This window comes from Herpailurus yagouaroundi, unplaced genomic scaffold, assembly GCF_014898765.1.
Source record: "Herpailurus yagouaroundi ecotype Mexico unplaced genomic scaffold, PumYag 163, whole genome shotgun sequence".
In the NCBI taxonomy this organism is placed as follows: Eukaryota; Metazoa; Chordata; class Mammalia; order Carnivora; family Felidae; genus Herpailurus; species Herpailurus yagouaroundi.
Window position 1 is genome coordinate 678801 of NW_024412404.1, and position 20115 is coordinate 698915.

The window sequence follows — 20115 nt, forward strand, 5'->3', positions numbered from 1 at the left end:
TCATTTGCCCTTTTAACAAACACACATTCCAAGGATTGCATCAGTTTAAAATGGATGGAGTGAGTTGACATTCTCTTATTTGGGAAAACTTGGTTTTATGGATGAAATGGAGTTTGGTGTTTGTTTACATTTATGGAAAGCATTTTGCTTTAGGCTGGTTACAGTGTGCAAAGCAAAACCCAGCAACTTGTAAAACAAGATTTCTCTTCCCTCTCTAAAACTTGTGGCTGTACCTAGTTCAATATTTTTTTCTGATCAGGCCAGGGAAGAATTTAAAAACTGAGAACTTGGAATTCAGAGGGATTCATGCACCACTGTATTTATAGCAGCATTATTTACAATATCCAAATTATGGAAGCAGCCCAAGTGTCCATTGATAGATGAATGGATAAATGTAATATTATTCAGCCATAACAAAAAAAGAAAACTTGCCATTTGCAAGGACGTGGTTGGAGCTACAGAGTATAATGCTAAGTGAAATAAGTCAAAGACAAATACCATATGATTTCACTCATATGTGGAAGTTAAGAAACCAAACAAGCAAAGGAAAAAAAAAAGAGAGACAAACCAAGAATCAGACTCTTAACTATAGAGAAGAAACTGATGGTCACCAGAGGGGAGATGGGTAGAGTGTTGAGAGAAATAGGTGATGGGGATTAAGGAGTGCACTTGTGATGAGCATTTGGTGTTGTATGTATGAAATTGTTGAATCATTATATTGTACATCTGCAACTAATATAACACTGTATGTTACCTGTACTGGAATTAAAATTAAATTAAAAAAAAAAACAACTGAGGACTTAGGACCAACATTAGGCTCATTTAGCTATTTCTTTTTTCCTTTAACAGTGGGGGTCTGAAAAAGACATAGTATCTAAATGTTTACTTGAGAGATTAATATACCTTTCTTTTGACGTTTAAAGATATTTTATTTATTTAAAAAGATTTTTAATGTTTATTTATTTTTGAGAGATACAGAGACAGAATGCGAGTGGGGGAGGGGCAGAGAGAGAGGGAGATACAGAATCTGAAGCAGGCTCCAGGCTCCGAGCTATCAGCACAGAGCCCAACACAGGGCTGTGAGATCATGACCTGAGCCGAAGTTGGACACTTAACCGACTGAGCCACCCAGGCGCCCCTAAAAGGTATTTTAAAAGTTTAGTATAGGGTTGCCTGGGTGTCTGACTCTTGATTTTTGCTCAGGTCATGATTTCATGGTATGTGAGATGGAGCCACATGTTAGGCTCCACACTGGCAGCAAGGAGCCTGCCTGGGATTCTCTCTCTTTCCCTCCCTCTCTCTCTATCTTTGTCTCTCTTTCTCTCTGTACCTCTCCCTGGTTCATGCTTTCTCTCTCTCTCAAAATAAATAAACATTAAAAAATGTTTTGTACAGTTAAAGTCTAAGTTGATGGCATGTACAGTAAGGAAAGCTACTTGTCTTAGAATATTCACCAGACTGTATGTTAAAGACTTCGTGTACTGAAAATGAGCAACAAAATATCCCAAGCACAGTGTATATGAATATGTAATTAAAACACTTGTGCTACTAAATGAAAACTCTTTTCTTATAGTAGTATCTATAGTTGTGCTTGCCATGTTAGAAACTCTCTGTATCACCTGAAAATAATAAATGAATGAGAGTTGATTTTGAGCTTTTTAATTGGTAGTTGGTTTTGAAAAATCATTTCATAAGCTTTAATTAAAGGGATAATTTGAGCCAGCACTCAAGGTGTGGCCTGTGGTCTGTTAAGAACAATATTGTTGCTATGTCTCCGGAAAAGAGCCAAGGAAAGGAAGATGGAAAGAGATTGGCTGCATGGGAAAGGATTCCTCCTCTGCCTTATTCTCCACTGGCTGCTTCAAGGAAGAGGAGACCATTTTACTACCAATCACTCAGGCTTTGACCAGCAGTGGGGGGAGTCCCTATTATTTTCTAAGCAGTGTTTAACAGAAAAGTTTCCATCCAGCCATCAACTACAGCATCCCCACTCATGTCTACATCTCCATCACCCTGTCTGACATCCTGGAAGTGGGTGATGCATAGCTTTAACTGATGACATAATTCCTGTGGCTAATTATGGTCTGGTACAATCCATTCATCAGGTGGAATCCAGAGGAATATGGGGGCATCAGGAAGCTCAGCATGGCAACTAAGGAACTATGACTTCCAGTTATCTTCATTGAGTTCATAGATGTGGATTAGGTACCTACAGGTCACATAGCTTATGTCACCTGTGAAGGTTGTAGCAGATTAGATAAACCAGTATGAGTCATCAGCATATGTAATATGGACTATCTTCCATTTACCCTTTGATGAACAGACCTGCACACTCACCTTCAGGTCTTTGGTCTCAACAGGTAGCCATCAAGGCACAATCCCAGCCTATATATGATGAGGCTTCTGGTATCCTTCTGGTATCCAGTGGCTTTCTGGCTGTCATCCATGCCTTCAGCTTCTACCTACCAGCAGAAAGAGAATCATGCCCCATTCAAGACAGCACTGCTACCGGACTACACTGTCTTTCTGCTTATGACAAATGACTTATTCCCAGACACTGGCATCCCCCTCATCAGTATCTCCTTTGTCCTGTGTTCTTCTCTGATGGTGCAGGTCAGCCAACTGGAGACCATTTTTATCACCTCCCTGCTACACACCTGGCTACCACCCAGCTACCACCCATGAGTTGGTGGCTCTAATGCTTGTTTCTGCATTGTACCAGCCCAAAGAAATGCTGCCCCACTGCAACCCAGAGGGGAAGTAAGGGCCTGGGTCTCATTCCTATCTGCCTGCCTGGCCCGAAGGAGCCAGTGGAGTTGGTGGGGAGGGTTCCTGGTAACAAGGAGGCAGAGTTAAATGGATGCTCTGCATCAGCAAGGGCCAGTAGGAACACAAGGCTCAGAAGCAGCACCTGGGAGTGTAGTTCAGCCACAGGATGGACATTGTGCTCTTCCACCTTTGCCTGCTCTTTATGGTCTCTTATCATCATGGTCACTGTCCTCTGGAACACTTCTTCAGACGCCTACCTACAAACCCCAGTCTTGAGCTTCTCTTGCCTCTAGAAACCATCCAGGCTCTCATGCCCATCCAATCCCAGCCCCTAGCCTCAGCAACCACCTTGTTGTTTTTAACCCAGTCCTTCCATGAGGTTTCAGACCAGACCCAGGTAGTTCCCAGAACTTCGCTCTAGAAGTTACTGAATGTCATCAACTCCCCTCAGCTCTCCCATGAGTTCTGCCTCACTCCTCAGGATTCCAGTTCCTAAAATACTTCCTTGGTTGAATCACCCTCAGTAGGCCTCATTTCAAGGGAAAAAAAAAGACAATTTGTCTTTATTCTTTGAGGATAAATTTTTAGTAAAATGCAACTAAGTCTCTAATAATTTTAAGTAATTTTAGTTGCTAATTTTTGCTAAGAAAGACCTAAGGGTTTTCTTTAAGGGAAAGAATTTGGGTTTGATAGTGGAAATTAAGGATATAAACAGTATTCCTAGGGATACATTTAAAAATACATTAATGAATAACACTGTGACATTTGGTATGCCAGTGATAGTTATTTCCTTATTAAATGGGTCCTAAAGAGCTACCAAAGTATGGAAGTAAGAAAACAGTATCCCTTAAAATGTTACATGATTCAGAATGACCATTATTTTCCCTGTATTAGCTGAAATTTTCCTGTTTCTTTATTCTGAATTATCATGGTTTCATTGCTTAAAATGTGGTAAAATATTTCTATTTAAGTATTTTTCTGCAAAGTACATATTTTAGATACTTGGTAATGATTTCAAATGGTATTAAAATGATAAGATTTCTTTGTGGTTGAATTGGTTATGAATTCTATAGTAGTGAACATTTATAGATTCACAATAATAGTGAAGACGTGAAGGAAAAGGAGGAGGAAGATGTGTGCTTGAATCTATTATTATTAAGTTTTAGTGCTTTTAAAGAAGTGTAGATTAGTTACTTAAAGCTTTTCTAACATTTTATTATAAAAATACAAAAAAGTTGTAAGACGCAGGGAATACCATATACCCACTAATTAAATTTTACAATTACTTCTTTATATTTGCTTTATCTCATATGGATGTATCCTTCTATTTATTTATCAATCTATCTTATTTTTTTGTTGCATTTCAGACTAGCAAGCAGACATCAGCACACTTCACCCCTTCACCATGCATACCAGTAATCAGCATTCAATATTTGGAGTGTTTTGTCGTTGTTAAAGTAAATGTACTATTCATTGTTTTTTGACAAATGTGTACATCTGTGTAACCCAAACTCTTATGCAGATATAAGCCATTACCATTACTTGAAACAGTTTCCTCCTGTCCCCTCTCCCAGATCCACCCCCAATTTACTGTATCAACCACTTTTCTGAGTTTTTTCATCAATGATTGTTCTAGAATATTATACAAATGGAAACACGTGGTATGTACTTTATGGTATAAGGCTTCTTTCACTGAGCATTATGTTTGTGGGATTCCTCCTATCATTAATATATCAGTAGTTTGTTCCTTTTTAATAGTGAGTTGGATTACATTGCATATCACAGGTAATCTGTTTCCCTGTTTATGGACACCTGGCTATTTCCTGTTTTTCACTATTATGAATAAGCTAGTGAGAACAAGTCTTTTACTTGCTGGGTATTTATTTACACTTGGTTGTCTCAGGAACTTAAAAATTAGAATGTTAAAAATTGAACTTACCCAAGTGTTTAGCTTTTCCACAAGTCCCCAATTCAGTGAGCTATACCACTATTCACAGTGTTGTCCAGGTCGTAACCTTGGGTGTCATCCTTGACTGCTTACTGTCCCTGATCTGTCATGCATAACACATACAAAGTGCTGCCAGTGCTGTCTTCACATTTACTCACTCTGACACAGGCCATAATCATTATCTTGCCCAACCCCGTATTTCAGGTGGATTGTCAAAACAACTTCCTACCTAGTCTCCTTGCCACCTGTCTTGGCCCTCACTTCATTCCTTTCTTCAAATTACTGTCAGTGATCTTTGAAAAAAAATACACATTAGGTTATGTTACTTACCTATTAAAAATATCTAGTTTCCCAGTGCTCTTAAGATAAAAAAGTAAAATCTTTATCCTACTTTGCAAGTCTCTGCATGATTGAACTCCTCCTGCATCTTACCTAGTCTCATCTTTCTAGCTGTGCTGGGTTTGCATCTCTCTCATGCTTTTCTCTTTAGATCCTGCCCCCCTCTGTCATGAGTCAGGCTTTCTAGTTGGACCATCCCCATTTCACACAATTGTGTTCTGGTGGCTCACATACTAAAGATAAAAACTGCCTATGTTAGTTGAGGTTAGAGTTGTCTATGGAAACAGAAAATCAAAGCAAACCCAAATGATTGCTATTTAATAAGTTGGAAGATTACGTCTCATAGTACAGGCCTGGTGTGGTGACAGTGCTTCCCAAAGACTTAGCAAATCAAGGTGCTTCTGCCTACACAGTTTCCCACTCCTAGTTTATGGCCCTTATCTTCATAATCCAAGTTGGAACCGCAGTCTAGTGAGCTGGATGGGAGAAGGGACAGAACATACTGAATCATTGGATTCCCTAGAATCTCCTAGCATCCCTAGGCAGAACTTAGTTTTCTGGCCATCCCTGTCTTCGAGGAAGTCAGAGTACTTAATTTAGGTGTCCATGTGCCCAGCTGAAAATTGAGGGTTCTAATTGGGAGAAAGCGGACATTGGGAGTAGGCTCCTTAGAACTGTCATATCTCCCTTGGCATCACATTCTTCTCCAGCCACCCTCTTGTTTTTCTGCTTTTTGTCAGAGTCAAAACTTCTTTAAAAAGTCATCTAATCATATTCTACTTCTCAACTCACTCCAACTCCTGCACTTACCCTTCCACTGATGTTTCAAAATTCCAAGGGATACTTTGAAGTCTTTTATTTGACTTAATTTCTCAGGAGCTTTCAGTTCTTCTTTCTTTAAGGGACTCTCCTGTGTGGGGATTAGTCTGGAGTTTTCCCTTTGTTCTCTATGACTTCATCATTGTCTGCTACCACTCTGGAAGCTCATTCCCTCCCTGGTGTTTTCAGCATCTCATGTTCTACCCAATGTCTAAATGTTGGAATTCTTGAGGTTTAGTTTATTTTTTTATTAAAGTCACACTACGTAAGATTATTTTAACCATTTTTAAGTGGCATTAAGTATATTCACCCTGTTTTGCAACTGTCACCACCATCCATGTTCAGAACTTTTTCACCTTCCCAAAGCGAAACTTCGTGACCATGAAACAATACCTATTCCCTTTCCCCTGACCTCCATTCTACTTACCATTCTACTTTGTCTCAAGGTTAGTTTCACACCCAAATTGGGAGGACCTTTGTTTTTTCTGTCTTTAGTAGGTGAGAGTCTCAGATTCCATGATCTAAAATATCTAATTCCAAATTTATAGTTCCAATTAATTTTTTTTCCTTCTGATCACTAGATTCTTATCACCTTAGCCTGATATTTCCACTTGGCTATAAATCTACTAGAGTGGCTCATAGACTTCAAAAATGTAACTTAACTAAAACTTTTATTTTCTTAGTCTCATTTGGTCTCTTTCTTTCTTCTAGTCTCGGTGATTGCATGAGCCATCTAGTTATTTGAACCAGAAACCTGATTGACAACTTGATAACTCCTCTTTCATCACTCCTCCCCAATCAAATCAATCAGTAGTCTTGTCAGTTCCACCCTCAGTATATGTTGATTTGCTTCATTTTTCTTTGTCTATGCCATCCTGACCCTTCTCCACACTCCCATCATCTCTTGCTGGACAGTTGCAATGCCCTCCTAGCTCTTATGTCTACTCCCAGTCCTGCCTTCTTCTGTGTGATCTGTAAAAGACAAATACGGTCATGTTCCTCCAAGGCTTAAAGCCCTTCATTGCCTTCCTAGCTCTTTATATTGAGATCCAACCCCCTTATCGTGGCTCTCCGGCTTTGGACTTAGCCCTTACTACCCTCTCTGCCTAACCTATTGCTGTTTCCTCCTGCTTTCTGGTTGCCTTTCAGACCTTTAACACCGAGTTCCCTCCTGCTTCAGGGCCTTTGTGCTGTATTGTACTCTCAGCTTGCAATGTTCTTTATGTTTTCCTTGGCATCTTTCAGTGATGCTCTCAGAGATCGTCTCATGTAGTATAAAGTACTGCCCCTCTTACTGTTCTGACTCAGAGCATCCTGTTCTTTTTTAACCCCTACCACACTTAAAAAATGATTTCTTCCTGCTGCCTTTTCTTCATTTCTCCCAGTAGATTTATTTTATTATACTTGTTCATTTCCCCCAGTAGATTATAAGTGTAATCAGGGACTATTTAAATTCTATTCACTATTTATGCCTAATGTTTACTGCAATGACTGACACATATCTGGCATGCAGTAAATATATTTAAAAGTGAATGAATGTTGCTCCCTCTCCCAGGCATGATTTTCATTACCCACTTTGATGTAACTATGCTTCATATTATGGCTCATTTCATCAAGGCATAGCCTTCCCTTGATGAATAGACTACATGGCATCTCTATGTTAGGTGAGATCATTGCAACATGTAAGTTTCTTTCATGAAACTTCTTACACTTTGTAGTTAAGGGTGTAAGGGTTGGTTGTTGGTTTCCCTGAGTATAATATCAGCCTTGTGAGAGCAGTGGCCATAGCTGTCCATCGTTGTTGCTTGTAGGTTGAGCATAGTGTCTCATACTTACCTTGTTTGATAAATGAATGAATGCATAATGGTAAAAATATACCTCACCAACTGGTTCATATTTCATAATATAGGATAATTATGCCATTTTATCAGGTGTGAATAGGTTTTGGAATTTGAGTTGTATCGAAAGAATCTTAATTTCTTGAAACCAGCATTTGGAAAGTTTGGTGGTTTTTAATTGGATTCTTTTTAGATGTTAAGAACCTGAAAATTCACAAGGGAAAAACTGTTTGAAACTTTTATTCTAAGAATCACATGAAGACATCTGAAATATTGCCAAATCTAATTCTACACTTTTGCAAATGAATGAAACCTTAGTATATCTGTATGTTTGTCTTTCCAAGTCTCCCTTGTGACATCATTAGTGCACTTAAGTCTCCGGAGTAGCTTCTTTGGAAATTTTCATAATCAATTAAAATAATTTTTGAAATGTATAAATCCTTTGAATATTACTCATAACTTTTTATGAGCTCTATACTTTTTCCTATATCAGAAATACTTAAAATTACTTTTGCAGAAAAATACATTTATAGTACAGTAGATATTTTCTGTCATGCTGTACCAAATTCAACAGGGTAATACTTTATTTTTCTGGCATCCTCTTGGAAGTGTTAATTTAACATTAATTCAGGAAAATTTAGTGGTTTTAAAAATTTCTACCAAGTGCAAGGGAATTCACATATAACCTTGTATGAGGCTTAATTGATCTCAGCTTCCCAGCAGCCTTTAGCCCTGGGCCTCCCCACCAAATGCCCTAGACCCGTAGTCAGGTGCTGGCTTGTAAAGCTGCCTGTTCATTCTTCCTAAGATCAAAGCCCAGCTCTTTATAAAATGCCTGGGGCACAGGATTTTCTGATTCTGATAGAAGCACCATCTATTCACTTTTTGAGTATTACCACATTCTGTTATTTCTCTTTTAACCCATCTCAGGTAAACAGAAAACAAGAGAATGGCTTGCTGGTTGTATTTGGTATATGAACATTTAGTTTAGGCCATATCATATTTATCTAAATAGTGATTTTTAAGTAAATTATTTAGCTGCATTTTAAAATTAAGGAGATTTTACATGCCAATCTGGTTTGATAGCTTTTCTTGGAAAGTCGGAAAGTATGGCTACTTTGGGCCAGTGTCTACACATGCTGGTTGGAGCTAGTGATGTGTCCCTGTTTGCCACATGCTCTTCCACTCCCTCTTATTCTGTGACGGTTGGTGTCAGTGCACTGTTGGTTTTCTCATGGTGGAGTAATTCTTGTACCCATATTTATAGATCAAGGGGAAATATGAATAAGGGGGTGGTGAATTTCAGGAAAATGAGAGAAAATGTATTTGGGGCAATGAATAATCTTTGTATGTCTATTTGTGTGTGTGTGTGTGTGTGTGTGTGTAATGTATGTTTGAATTAAAAGCATGCACTCTGCCCATCCATTCCTAACTGTTCCTTGCCTGACTCCAGTTGACATCTGAGCCAGGGACTCTTGATTTAGATATATGATCCTATTAAAATAATGTGATTCTACCTTTGGTTTCCTCAAAGGGCAGTGGGTTGTTCTTCTAGAAGCTTAAAACTGTCTTGCAAATGAAATGCCCAGACATCCTCTTTGTGATTGTCAAAAGTGTAACTTTCGTTGACTTACCAATAATTAGGCCTTGCAAGACCTGGCAAGTTCACTATAAGTAAAATAGACTTTTCCCTCAGAGATAGTTTATTCTAGAAGGGGGTTGATCCAGTTTAAAAATAGAAATATAAGTGGCATAAGAAAGACAATATAGCAGCTCAGAGGAGGGAAAGATTGTATTAAATTGAGGGGATCTTGAAGTTGCTTTTATGCTTTGTGATGAACAACAGATAGAAATTGAGTGCAGGAGACCATGAAACAATAGAACTGCTTACATAATGCAAGAAAACCATAGGGATTGGGTGTGGGCAGGACAGTGGATAGTGGTGGTGATGAAGGTAGAAGAGACTGAAGAAAAGTAAAACCAAAGAGGTGGGTCGTGGCCTGGTATGGACAGCCTTAATGTTAGGCCAAGAAGTTTGTGCCCGACTTAAGAGATAATGAATAAGCACTGGTGGATTTAGAGGAGGGAAATATCCGCACTTACGACTTGAAGGGGAGAGAGCTGGAAGTGCTGCTACCACATGTGAAGCCCTTTGTGGAAATGCTCAGGAGTGGTAATTACCTGGATGGAAGGTTGTTTTAGGTTCTGGGCACAGTTTGGGGGAGAGAATCACTAGGTCTGTGCAACTGATTGGGTACAGTAGTGTGGGCAGCGAGGGAGAAGCTATGGGAGGTGAGAGGACAGCTTTGAACACATATCAGAGAAAAGTGTGGAAGTCAGAAGGAGGACCAGGTTTGGAATGTGCATCCAGTGGGATGCTTTACATTTCCAGTAACAGGCTGGCTTCACCAACATGAACAGGTACCTGCTCTCATTACTGAAGTGTGCACAGGTAATGGCTTCAGGGATAGTTGATCAAGAAACTTTGTGATGTTATCCAGGACTCAGATGTTCTTTGACTCAGCTCTGTCTTCCACCCTGTCAGTTTTATCCCAGAGCTGATTCTCTTCTTGTAGCATCAGGGCTCCATGTGTCTTTGTTTCCCATCTAGTGGGAGAGAGAGAACCTTTTCAGAAATTCTCTTTAAAAAGCCAGAAAGCTTCATTCTCAAAAGTGCCCATCAAACCTTTTCTTATTTATCTTTCACCCAAATTGCATCACATGCCTGGCTATTCATTCTTTCTTTCTTTTTTTAATTTTAATTTTTTTTATTTGAGGGAGAGAACACACATGAGAGGGGGAGAAAGAGAATTTTTTTTTTAATGTTTATTTATTTTGAGAGAGAGCACAAGTGAGCAGGGGAGGGGCATAGAGAGAGAAGGCAAGAGAGAATCCCAAGCAGGCTCCATCTCTCAGTGCTGAGTCCGATGAGGGGCTCTGTCCGACATACCATGAGATCATGACCTGAACCAAAATCAAAAGTTGGACGCTTAACCAACTGAACCACCCAGGGGCCCTGAGAGAGAGAGAGAATCTTAAGGCCCCATGCTCAGCACAGAGCCTGACACAGGGTTCGATTCCATGACTCTGGGATCATTACTTGAGCTTAAATCAAGAGTTGGATGCTCAATTGGCTGAACCACCCAGCCACTCCTCTTCTTTTAATTGTGGTAAAATCCACATAACATAAAATTTACCATCTTAACCATTTTTAAGTGTCCAGTGGTAATAAAAACATTCATATTGTTGTTCAACTATCACCAGCAGCCATCCCCATAGCTTTTTGCATCTTGTAAAACTGAAACTCTGTACCCATTAATCCTCATTGCCCTCTCCCTGTAGCCCCTGAAAACAAGCCACAATTCTACTTTTTGTCTCTATGATTTTGACAACTTGAGGTAAATTTTCTCATGAAATGGAATCATACAGTATTTGTATTTTTGTGACTGGCTTGTTTTACTTAGCATAATGCCTCAAGGTTCATCCATGTTGTAGATATGTTAGAATTTCCTTCCTTTATAAGGCCTCATACTGTTCCATTGTATGCATGTACCACATTTTGCTTTTCCATTCATCCATCGATGGACACTTGTATTACATTTCCACATTTTAACTATCATGAATAGCACTACTATGAATGTGGATGTATAAATATCTCTATGCGACTCTGATTTCAGTTTTTGGGTGTATAACCAGAAGTGAAATTGCTAGATAATGTGCTAATTATATTTTTAATTTTTTGATGTATTACTCTTGGTGTTCCATGTTCCACATTGCTGTTTTCAACAGCAGCTGTACCATTTTACATTCCTACCAACTGTGCACAAGAGTTCTAATTTATCCACATCCTTGTCAGCATGCACTTTCTGCTTTTTTGTGTGTGTGATAGTAGCCATCTTAATGGGTGTGAGATGCTGTTTATACTTTTGATTTCCACTTCTGTAATGATCAGTCGTGTCGAGCATCTTTTCATGTGCTTATCAGCCATTTGTATATCTTTGTTGGAGAAAAGTCTATTCAGGTCTGCCCATTTTGGGGTCAAGTTGCTTAGTTTATTTTGTTGTTGTTGAGCTTTAGGTTCATGCCTATTCATGCCTATTCTTAAACCAGTCCCTGGCATTGGGAGTGGCATCACTCTATTAGATAACCAGGTTGATTCCTGGATCCTGGATAGACAACTTATAATGTCCTGTTGTGTGGAGAAGATTGTGCACAGTTTAAACATGTCTAAGGAGCTGGTGGGATATCAAGGCAGAGATATGTTTAGGAGGTTATGTGTACAAGTCTGGATTCTGAAAGGAGCAAGAGTAGGTTTTACTATACGATGTTGAAGCTTTTAAAAGAACCATCTGGCAGAGGCAACTGGGTAGCTCAGTCAGTTAAGCTTCCAGCCCTTAATTTTGGCTCAGGTCATGGTCTTGCAGTTTGTGAGTTTGAGCCCTACATTGGGCTCTGTGCAGATAGTGTGGAGCCTGCTTGAGATTCTCTCTCTCCTTCTTTCTCTGCCTCTCCTTGCCTGTCCGTCCGTGTCTGTCTGTCTGTCTGTCTGTCTCTCTCTCTCTCAAAATAAATAAATAAACTTAAAAAATAAAGAACCATCTGGCAGAGACAGTAATGCCCAGAAAATACTCTAATTGCCCCCTGCATGACCCAGCTCCTTTTGAATTGGTAGAGCTATGTGTGTAGTTATGGTCAATGGAATGTGAGGGAGGTAATGTGTTTTTCTTTGAGGCCAAGGTAGTAAAAGTTCGGCACAGGATTCTTCCTATTTTTCTTCCAAAGGGAGATAGGAGGCCATGGATTCTAGATGGGCAGCCATAAAATGGAAAGGCCTCTATAAGCTTGACTCGCTGAATGTGGAGAACCAAGCCCTTTGCTGACCTATGCAGTCCATTTAACAGGAGAGAGGAACTTTTGTGTTCATCAACTGACATTTGGAGTTGTTACAATAGTAGCATAACCAATATGTACCTCTTCATTATTCCTTTTTTAAAGCAAACTTCTCTCAAACCTAGTACTTCGTTTCCTATTTACCCAGTACAGCCTGCATAGAATTTTATCTTATTAATGTCTTAGGGATGCCATTATAGATCTGCTTTTGTGCTAATCTGTCGTTACCAGTCAGCATTAATCCTATGGGGTTTACTGAGCTAAGTAGGATTGTTTGCTTGAAGAAGATTAAGGTGATGTGGATGGTAAAATGTGTTGCCTAAAAAAGCATATAATGTGAAATCATGTAACTAGAATAATGGGCTTATGAAAAATTAGAGGCTAGAAAGTTAACAATCAAAGTTTGGTAACTTGATTTTGTTATAGATATCAATACTATTACATTTTTTCCCCAAGATATGTACTATTAAACCATTATATTCAAGTTATATACAAGTTAGATAGTTCAGGTTTAACCTTTTTATTATACACTTGTGATAATAGATATGATAAAGATATGTTTAAACTTTCTGGGGAATTATAATAAAGTGATAGTTGGGGAATGAAATAGCATTAAGAATTACAGATCCTTATGTCCCTGGGGAACCAAGAAACCTGTTCTTCATTAACATAGATCATTACAAATAACCCACTCATACCCCATGAAAATTCTTGTTGGTTTGGAGCACAGGTCAGAAAGTAGTAGGGTCCATGCTTTCTCTGGCCCACAGTGTTTTTTAAATAATTGAAATAGGTCACATTCAGAAATCAGGAGATTTAGGGCACCTGGGTGGTTCAGTCAGTTGAGTGTGTGACTTCAGCTTAGATCATGATCTTGCAGTTCATGGGTTCAAGCCCTGCTTCAGGCTCTGTGCTGACAGCTCAGATCCTGGAGCCTGCTTCAGATTCTGTGTCTCCTTCTCTCTTTCTGCCCCTCACCGCTTGTGCTCTGTCTCTGTCTCTCAAAAATTAATATTAAAAAAAATTTTAGAAAATCAGGAGACTTAATACAGAAATCTGGCTCATCTTTTACAATGGGCAGATGCGGGCCCCTGAGCCTGTGCCAGCCATAGGCTAGAGTGGAAATGACAGAACTTAGGCTTCCCACTGTCCACAACCCATACTTGGCCCAGCTTGCCACTCACTGTACTTCTCCACCTCAGACATTTTAGTTGGAGAGTTTCTTTACCCATTAGTATGCAGACATACCCTGGGAGAATGAATTCTGTCAGTGATACAGAATTTACTTTCATTTAAGGAATATTGACTTAGTTCATTTATTTTGATAAGCAGATTCCTAACAGATACCATTTTTTGTATGAGTTAAAGGAGACTGTGTAGATGGAGCTGCTCTACTCTGTCTGATTTACCAAGTGCCAAGTAATTGGAAAGTCTTAGATAATTGTTGCCTCTCCTTTTGACCTTTCTTATCTCCACTGTATTTTAACAATGCTTCTTAGATCCTAAGTGCTAGATTCAAATGTTTAGAAGTGAACAAGATACAGTTTGCTGGCCATTGGGAGGCCACTTTATTGGTGGGATTGGAAAAACAAGCAAAGAAATAAGTACTATAATGTTGCCACAACAAAGTTAGAGTGGGGAGGGGAGAGAGAGAGATGACTTCTGGCCAGGAGGGTTGGGAGAGTGTTCAGAGTGGAGGGTATATTTGAGCTAGATTTTGGTTGATAAGGGGGAGTTCTCTGAACTTCTAGAAATGAATTATTTAAGCTTGCCTATGGTTGGAACAGTGTGAAGCCCCTTATCAGTTATTCTCAATAGGGCATAAAAGGTAGTCCTCAACTTGCACAGCAACGTGGGACCATAAAAATGACTGTGCAAGCTGAAACTGCAGAGTGCTTTCAGTAATCACTGGGAAACTTGAATGATGTTCATTGTTCTAAACATTTTTAAACATGTTCTAAACATGTTCAAACTTCTAAACATTTTTGTGAAAATATTAAAAGTTTCTGTTAGTGATAAATGTATAGGAAAATGAAGATATTAAAGCCAATTATTTAATGCACTGTATTTAAATGTTAGAAATATTGAGAATGAATGTATTTCATTTTTTTTTTTTTTTTTGGTAAAAAACTTGTCAAAAATAGTTGGAACTTGGGGCGCCTGGATGGCTTAGTTGGTTAAGCGTCCAACTTCGGCTCAGATCATGACCTCACAGTTCATGAGTTCGAGCCCTGTGTCAGACTCTGTGCTGACAGCTGGGAGTCTGGAGCCTGCTTCCGGTTCTGTGCCTTCTTCCCTTTCTGCCCCTCTGCTGCTCTCTCTCTCTCTCTCTCTCTCTCTCTCTCGCTCTCTCTCTCTCTCTCTCTCTCAAAAATAAATACACATTAAAATAATTAAGGAAAAAGAATAGTTGAAACAGTGCTTTTTTTATTGTATAGCGTATGATACTGAGGGAGCATCTTTTCTGTGCCTTGGTAACCGTAAGTCTAGATCCGACTCCAACATGTCATCCTTTGTACTTTGAAAGTTGTGAAATATCTCCTAGAGTTTCTTTAATGTGTAGTATTTTGCCAGCATCAGCTCCTCTTTGTCACAACCACTTTCATTATTTATGTCACTAGGCTTGTATGCACTGAGTTTCCTCTGGCTGCGTATCACAGCCTCTCTAATAGCGATGGTGTCTTCATTCCCAGCATCCCAGATTCTGTACCCCTGACATTTGACTCAGATTTCACTTCCAATATCACTGTTTGTTTGCTGTACTTTCATCGTGGTTGGCCAGTTTCCACTTTTGGTTATCCATTTTTTGTAAAATGTCATTGTTTCTTACCTTGGGAGACAAGGAGTCAGTACAACTCCTTGGTCTGCCATCTGTGCATGAACTGATTACAGATGTGCAGTGAGTAATCCCCCACAGACTTTGAAAGAAGTGGCATGACTGGTCAGTGATAAAGATGTAGTGATTTGTATCCTGAAAGAGAGGGCAGCAGAATGTGTATTTGATGCAACTACTCACAATTAATGTACTTTGTTAACTGGAATGTAATCTTGTCTTGTTGGGGGATTGGCACCATTTACCTAAGCTATGGCAACTTTATGCCTCTTGGAACTGTGCCAAGCCAGGATGTGTGTATGGACATCTTGAGTGGGTTTGTCCTGCTCTTTGTTGGAAGTTCAGCTTCTGTAGCCCTGGCCAGTGAGTGCCAGTGTGGCCCTCTGTTGTGTCATCGTGACAGCCAAAATGTATCCGGTATGCTGCTTATGTTCATGGAGGTGGTGATCCTTTCCTGGATTGAACCATTCTGGGGCTATCTCTGGATTATTCTGTCATTAGTTAATCAGAGTGTTGAGGGGCAGCCACTCTGCTGCTAGTGAGCACTTCATGGTGGAATTCTGGGAGGTTGGGCTTTCAGATGTCCCCCCCCGCCTCCATAAATATGTGGTATTTTTCACTTACTTTGTAAGCCAAGTGGGGCAGAAATTTCCCTTGCCAGGGAGTCATGTGATTTAGATTCTCACTGGACTTTGCCACATGCCTATCTGCAAAATAGGTTACACTTATATGATTTCTAAGATTATTGTGAGGAATACATGGGAAATGTATAAGAATATTATACAAATGTGAGGAATTGTTCTCAAGATGACAAATAACTGAATCGGTGAGATGCATTTCATGGATTTAAAATGAAATACAACAGAGCCTGCTAATGTCTCAGCAAAATAAACATCCCCAGCTTTTAGACACCCCCTCGTGTGAGAAGTTCACTACTTTCCCATCTCCACTTTTCAGGGCTTTCTAGTTGGCTCTTTTCTCACGTAGCTCCTTTCATTGTGAAATGCAGCAAATTGACTCACAACCCATTAGTACCTGAAGTAACTTGAAACAGCCTTCTCCATGAGGATAGACCTATTTCTCTATTGATAAAAGGAAACTAGAATCACAGATGAGCTAGTTTTTTGGGGAAGCAGGCTGCAGATGGCTCCCAGCTGGTAGCCATTTTGAATGATGAATTTTCAATAGAGTATAAATGTCAAGTTAGAGTGTTCAGTGTTCTTTTCCTGGTCCAAGAATAAATATTTCGAGTAAAGTCAGTGTAAATAGACTTGTCGTTGGTTGATCTGAGATGCTGTGTTTACTTACCTGTGGATTTTTAACTTTATGTCTGGGTTGAAGAATTTGGTGAAATAAGCATGTTAGTAGAATTGTTGGTTTGGCAAAGGTTTCCATCATCTGTAAGATATTATCCTGTAATTGCTGCAAACTTGCAGAATCTGTAGTATAGTGAATATTGGTAGATATGTTCTCTTTCCACATGGTGTATTAATATGGAATTTGTTGGAGATGGAAAAAAAATTTATTCTGACTTGAGCATTGAAGAATATAAATAATTATTTTTTTATCATGGATGAAACTCCATGTAGATTTTGATTGGATTTTAACTTATTTATTTTATTCTAATTTTGGCAAAATATTTTGGCTAAGTGAAATTACTTAAATTATCCCTTGTAAATAAATCTGTGATGAAATTTTTTTCAATAACTGATAGAACTTTCTTCCAATTAAAAAAATTTAAAATTCCAGGCCATGTAAACATTATGCTCCCTTGCCAACTTTCCTTCTCATACTCCCCATAGAAACTAAAACCAAAACAGGAATATATGATTCCTTGTTTATTAGGTACCTTTTTAATATAAAAAAAGCAGTACTATTACTCTTTGATCAGGGTACGTTATGCCCTATTTACAAAATACAAATATGAATTAAAAAGATGTTAACAGAGCTGGTACATATCCACAGGATACTATCTTCATCACATTTTTCATCATGAAAAAGTAAATTTTATTTGGTTTTTATTTTAAAAAAATATTTTAAGTTTATTTGAGAGAGAGAGAGAATGCACACATGAGCAGAGGAGGGGCAGAGAGAGAGGGAAACAGAATCCCAAGCAGGCTCCGTGCCGTCAGCGAGGAGCCTAATGCAGGGCTCAACCTCGTGAACTGTGAGGTCATGACCTGAGTTGAAATCAAGGAACAGATGCTTAATTGACTGAAACTGACTGAGCAGGTGCCCCATGAAAGAGTAACTATTAAAGATGAACTAAAAAGTATATATTCTTTCTGATGTCAACAATCTTAATTGCTTTATATGTTTCAAAATTGATATTCTTGGGTTAAATACTTTTGTTACTGTAAATATTTCTGTTCATCAGATCTGAAATTAGCATAAGAATTAAATTACATTTCCATTATTAATCCTCTGTTAGTAATGAGTATAGCAAGTTTGATAACATAAACTTAAAAGTTATTTTTCAAAATATTTCATCTTTAGATAAGCTCCTCTAAAATCTCATCTCTCCTCATGACATATAGAATTGCTGCTTATAATGAAATAAAGAAACCTAGCTGAAATTGACAGAATTGAGAAGATACTCTCTTGACAATGGAGGTGTCCTGAAGTTGAAATTAACATATTTGAAATGGCTTAAACATATAGCACCCAGAATTATGAGTTAGAATAAATATTTAAGGTGTCATTTAGTGTTTACTGAAAATGATTCAGTAAACATTTGAGCTTTGATTTTTTTTGAAGGTAGAAACCAGGGCAATGATTTAAAAACAAAACCAAGAAAACTAGCTGGAACTCACTCCAGGATGTTTCTCCCTGAGACAGAAGATAATCATTTTCTTCTTGGAGATTTTGTGGTTTGCACACCAAAGCATTTGCTTAACTGCCATGATAATGCATGGCGTCCTTGCTCTACAAGGAAGCATTAGCCATTTTAAGTGTGTTTCCCAACTTTCAGTTCAAATTTCACACATCTTATTTTTCTTTGGAGAGGGGTTGGTCACTGTTAGCCACTTAATTGAATTATTCCTTGAATGCAAATTGAACATTTTGGACAATATCCTGACTTGTTTAAGAATTAGGGCATAACATGGGTTTCTGTAAAGTGATTTCCTTGTAGAAATTAATTGGATTGTGGAAAGTATATAATGTTTTTTTGAAAAGGTGTCAGTGTTTTCATCCATTATGAGATCCTTAAGATTAACTGCTTTAGTGGTCCCATTTCTGTGATTTTTAAAAAACATCACTTTAACACTTTAAACATCACTGGTCAACAACCCAGTCTACTCAGTGACACTTATATCACTTGTATCTACACCAGAACTCTTAATCAAGGCAGACATGGCCTCTTTGAAATGGAAAGTAAGCACTTACGTCAGGGTTGTCTGGAAGCCCAGGGACATCTTAAAAAATATATGTGACTCGGGGCGCCTGGGTGGCGCAGTCGGTTAAGCGTCCGACTTCAGCCAGGTCATGATCTCGCTGTCCGTGAGTTCAAGCCCCGCGTCGGGCTCTGGGCTGATGGCTCGGAGCCTGGAACCTGTTTCCGATTCTGTGTCTCCCTCTCTCTCTGCCCCTCCCCCGTTCATGCTCTGTCTCTCTCTGTCCCAAAAATAAATAAACGTTGAAAAAAAAAATTAAAAAAAATATATATGTAACTCATCTGTAAGCTTTCTAGCTGCTCCCCGCCCCCGCCCCCCCACCGCCGCTTTTTTCCTCTAGGAGAAATCCCAGTTTTTCCACTGATCTCCTTTAGCTGCTTTATTAATGTACATCATCCAGAATAATGAGTTAATATAAGTCTTTAAAATATTTAAAGTGTGATTTAATGTGTATAGAAAATGATTCAAAATTAGTAGTGTGTTCTTTGGGCTTTGATTTTGTGAAGGTAGAAACAAGGCCATAATAAGATTGTTTTAAAAAAGCTAGCTGGAAGTCACTTTAGAATTTCTTTTTTTTTCCTTTTTTGAGACATAAGAGGGTCATTTTCTTCCCAGAGGTTTTGTTGCTTCTTTGATTTCAGGCCTCAGCTTCTGGACCTCACCTTTTCCAGCTCCCTTATTTACCTTGATTTACCTTCCTATTTGTCTTGATGTCCATTTAGGACATCTTTTTAAAAAGTAGCTTGCTGTACACAGAGCCTTTCACTTGCTTAGTGCCCTGATTTCTGCCTCTGCACCCTGCAGTCTACGTCCTCTTCTACCCGGGCTCATGCTTTCAGCCCCTGCTCTGGTAATCCAGCTTCAGTCTTGGCCTTCCTGGACCATCCTCCCCCAACACTCCCACCAGAGAACTGGTCTTCCTCCTCCCCCTGATTAGAGGCCCTTTCACACTCTACTATTCCATAACTGGCTGAGGCTAAAACCAACTGTTAGTATGCAGTGACTGTGCTGTAGGAACTGACTTGGAGTCATTGGAGGTGATAGTTTAAAAAGCTTCATTGATAAATTCCTAAGGGGAATTTTGACTTCCTAAAAGTGAAGTAAGTATTGCCTCTTCCTATTTGCAGTTACTTTCCTGGTTCTTAGAGTAGTGAGCAGTAGCCAAGCACAGGTCCTGTATGTCTTTGATTTATGTCATGTCTTCAAGTCTTTGTGAGCATGTCCATGTGCACATCCATAGGAGGGAGGAGAAGACGTGAGACACATTTGCTGTCCTGGATTTAT

At 39.0% G+C, this 20115-nt stretch overlaps 1 protein-coding gene and 1 pseudogene across 3 annotated transcripts in view; both read left to right on the top strand.

Annotated features, from left to right (window-relative positions):
• The window catches only part of BICC1 (BicC family RNA binding protein 1), a 302810-nt gene that overhangs the window by 151482 nt on the left and 131213 nt on the right, over window positions 1–20115 (top strand). The gene's annotated exons all lie outside the window — the stretch shown is intronic.
• LOC121036657 (5-hydroxytryptamine receptor 3C-like) lies at window positions 1589–4680 on the top strand (annotated as a pseudogene).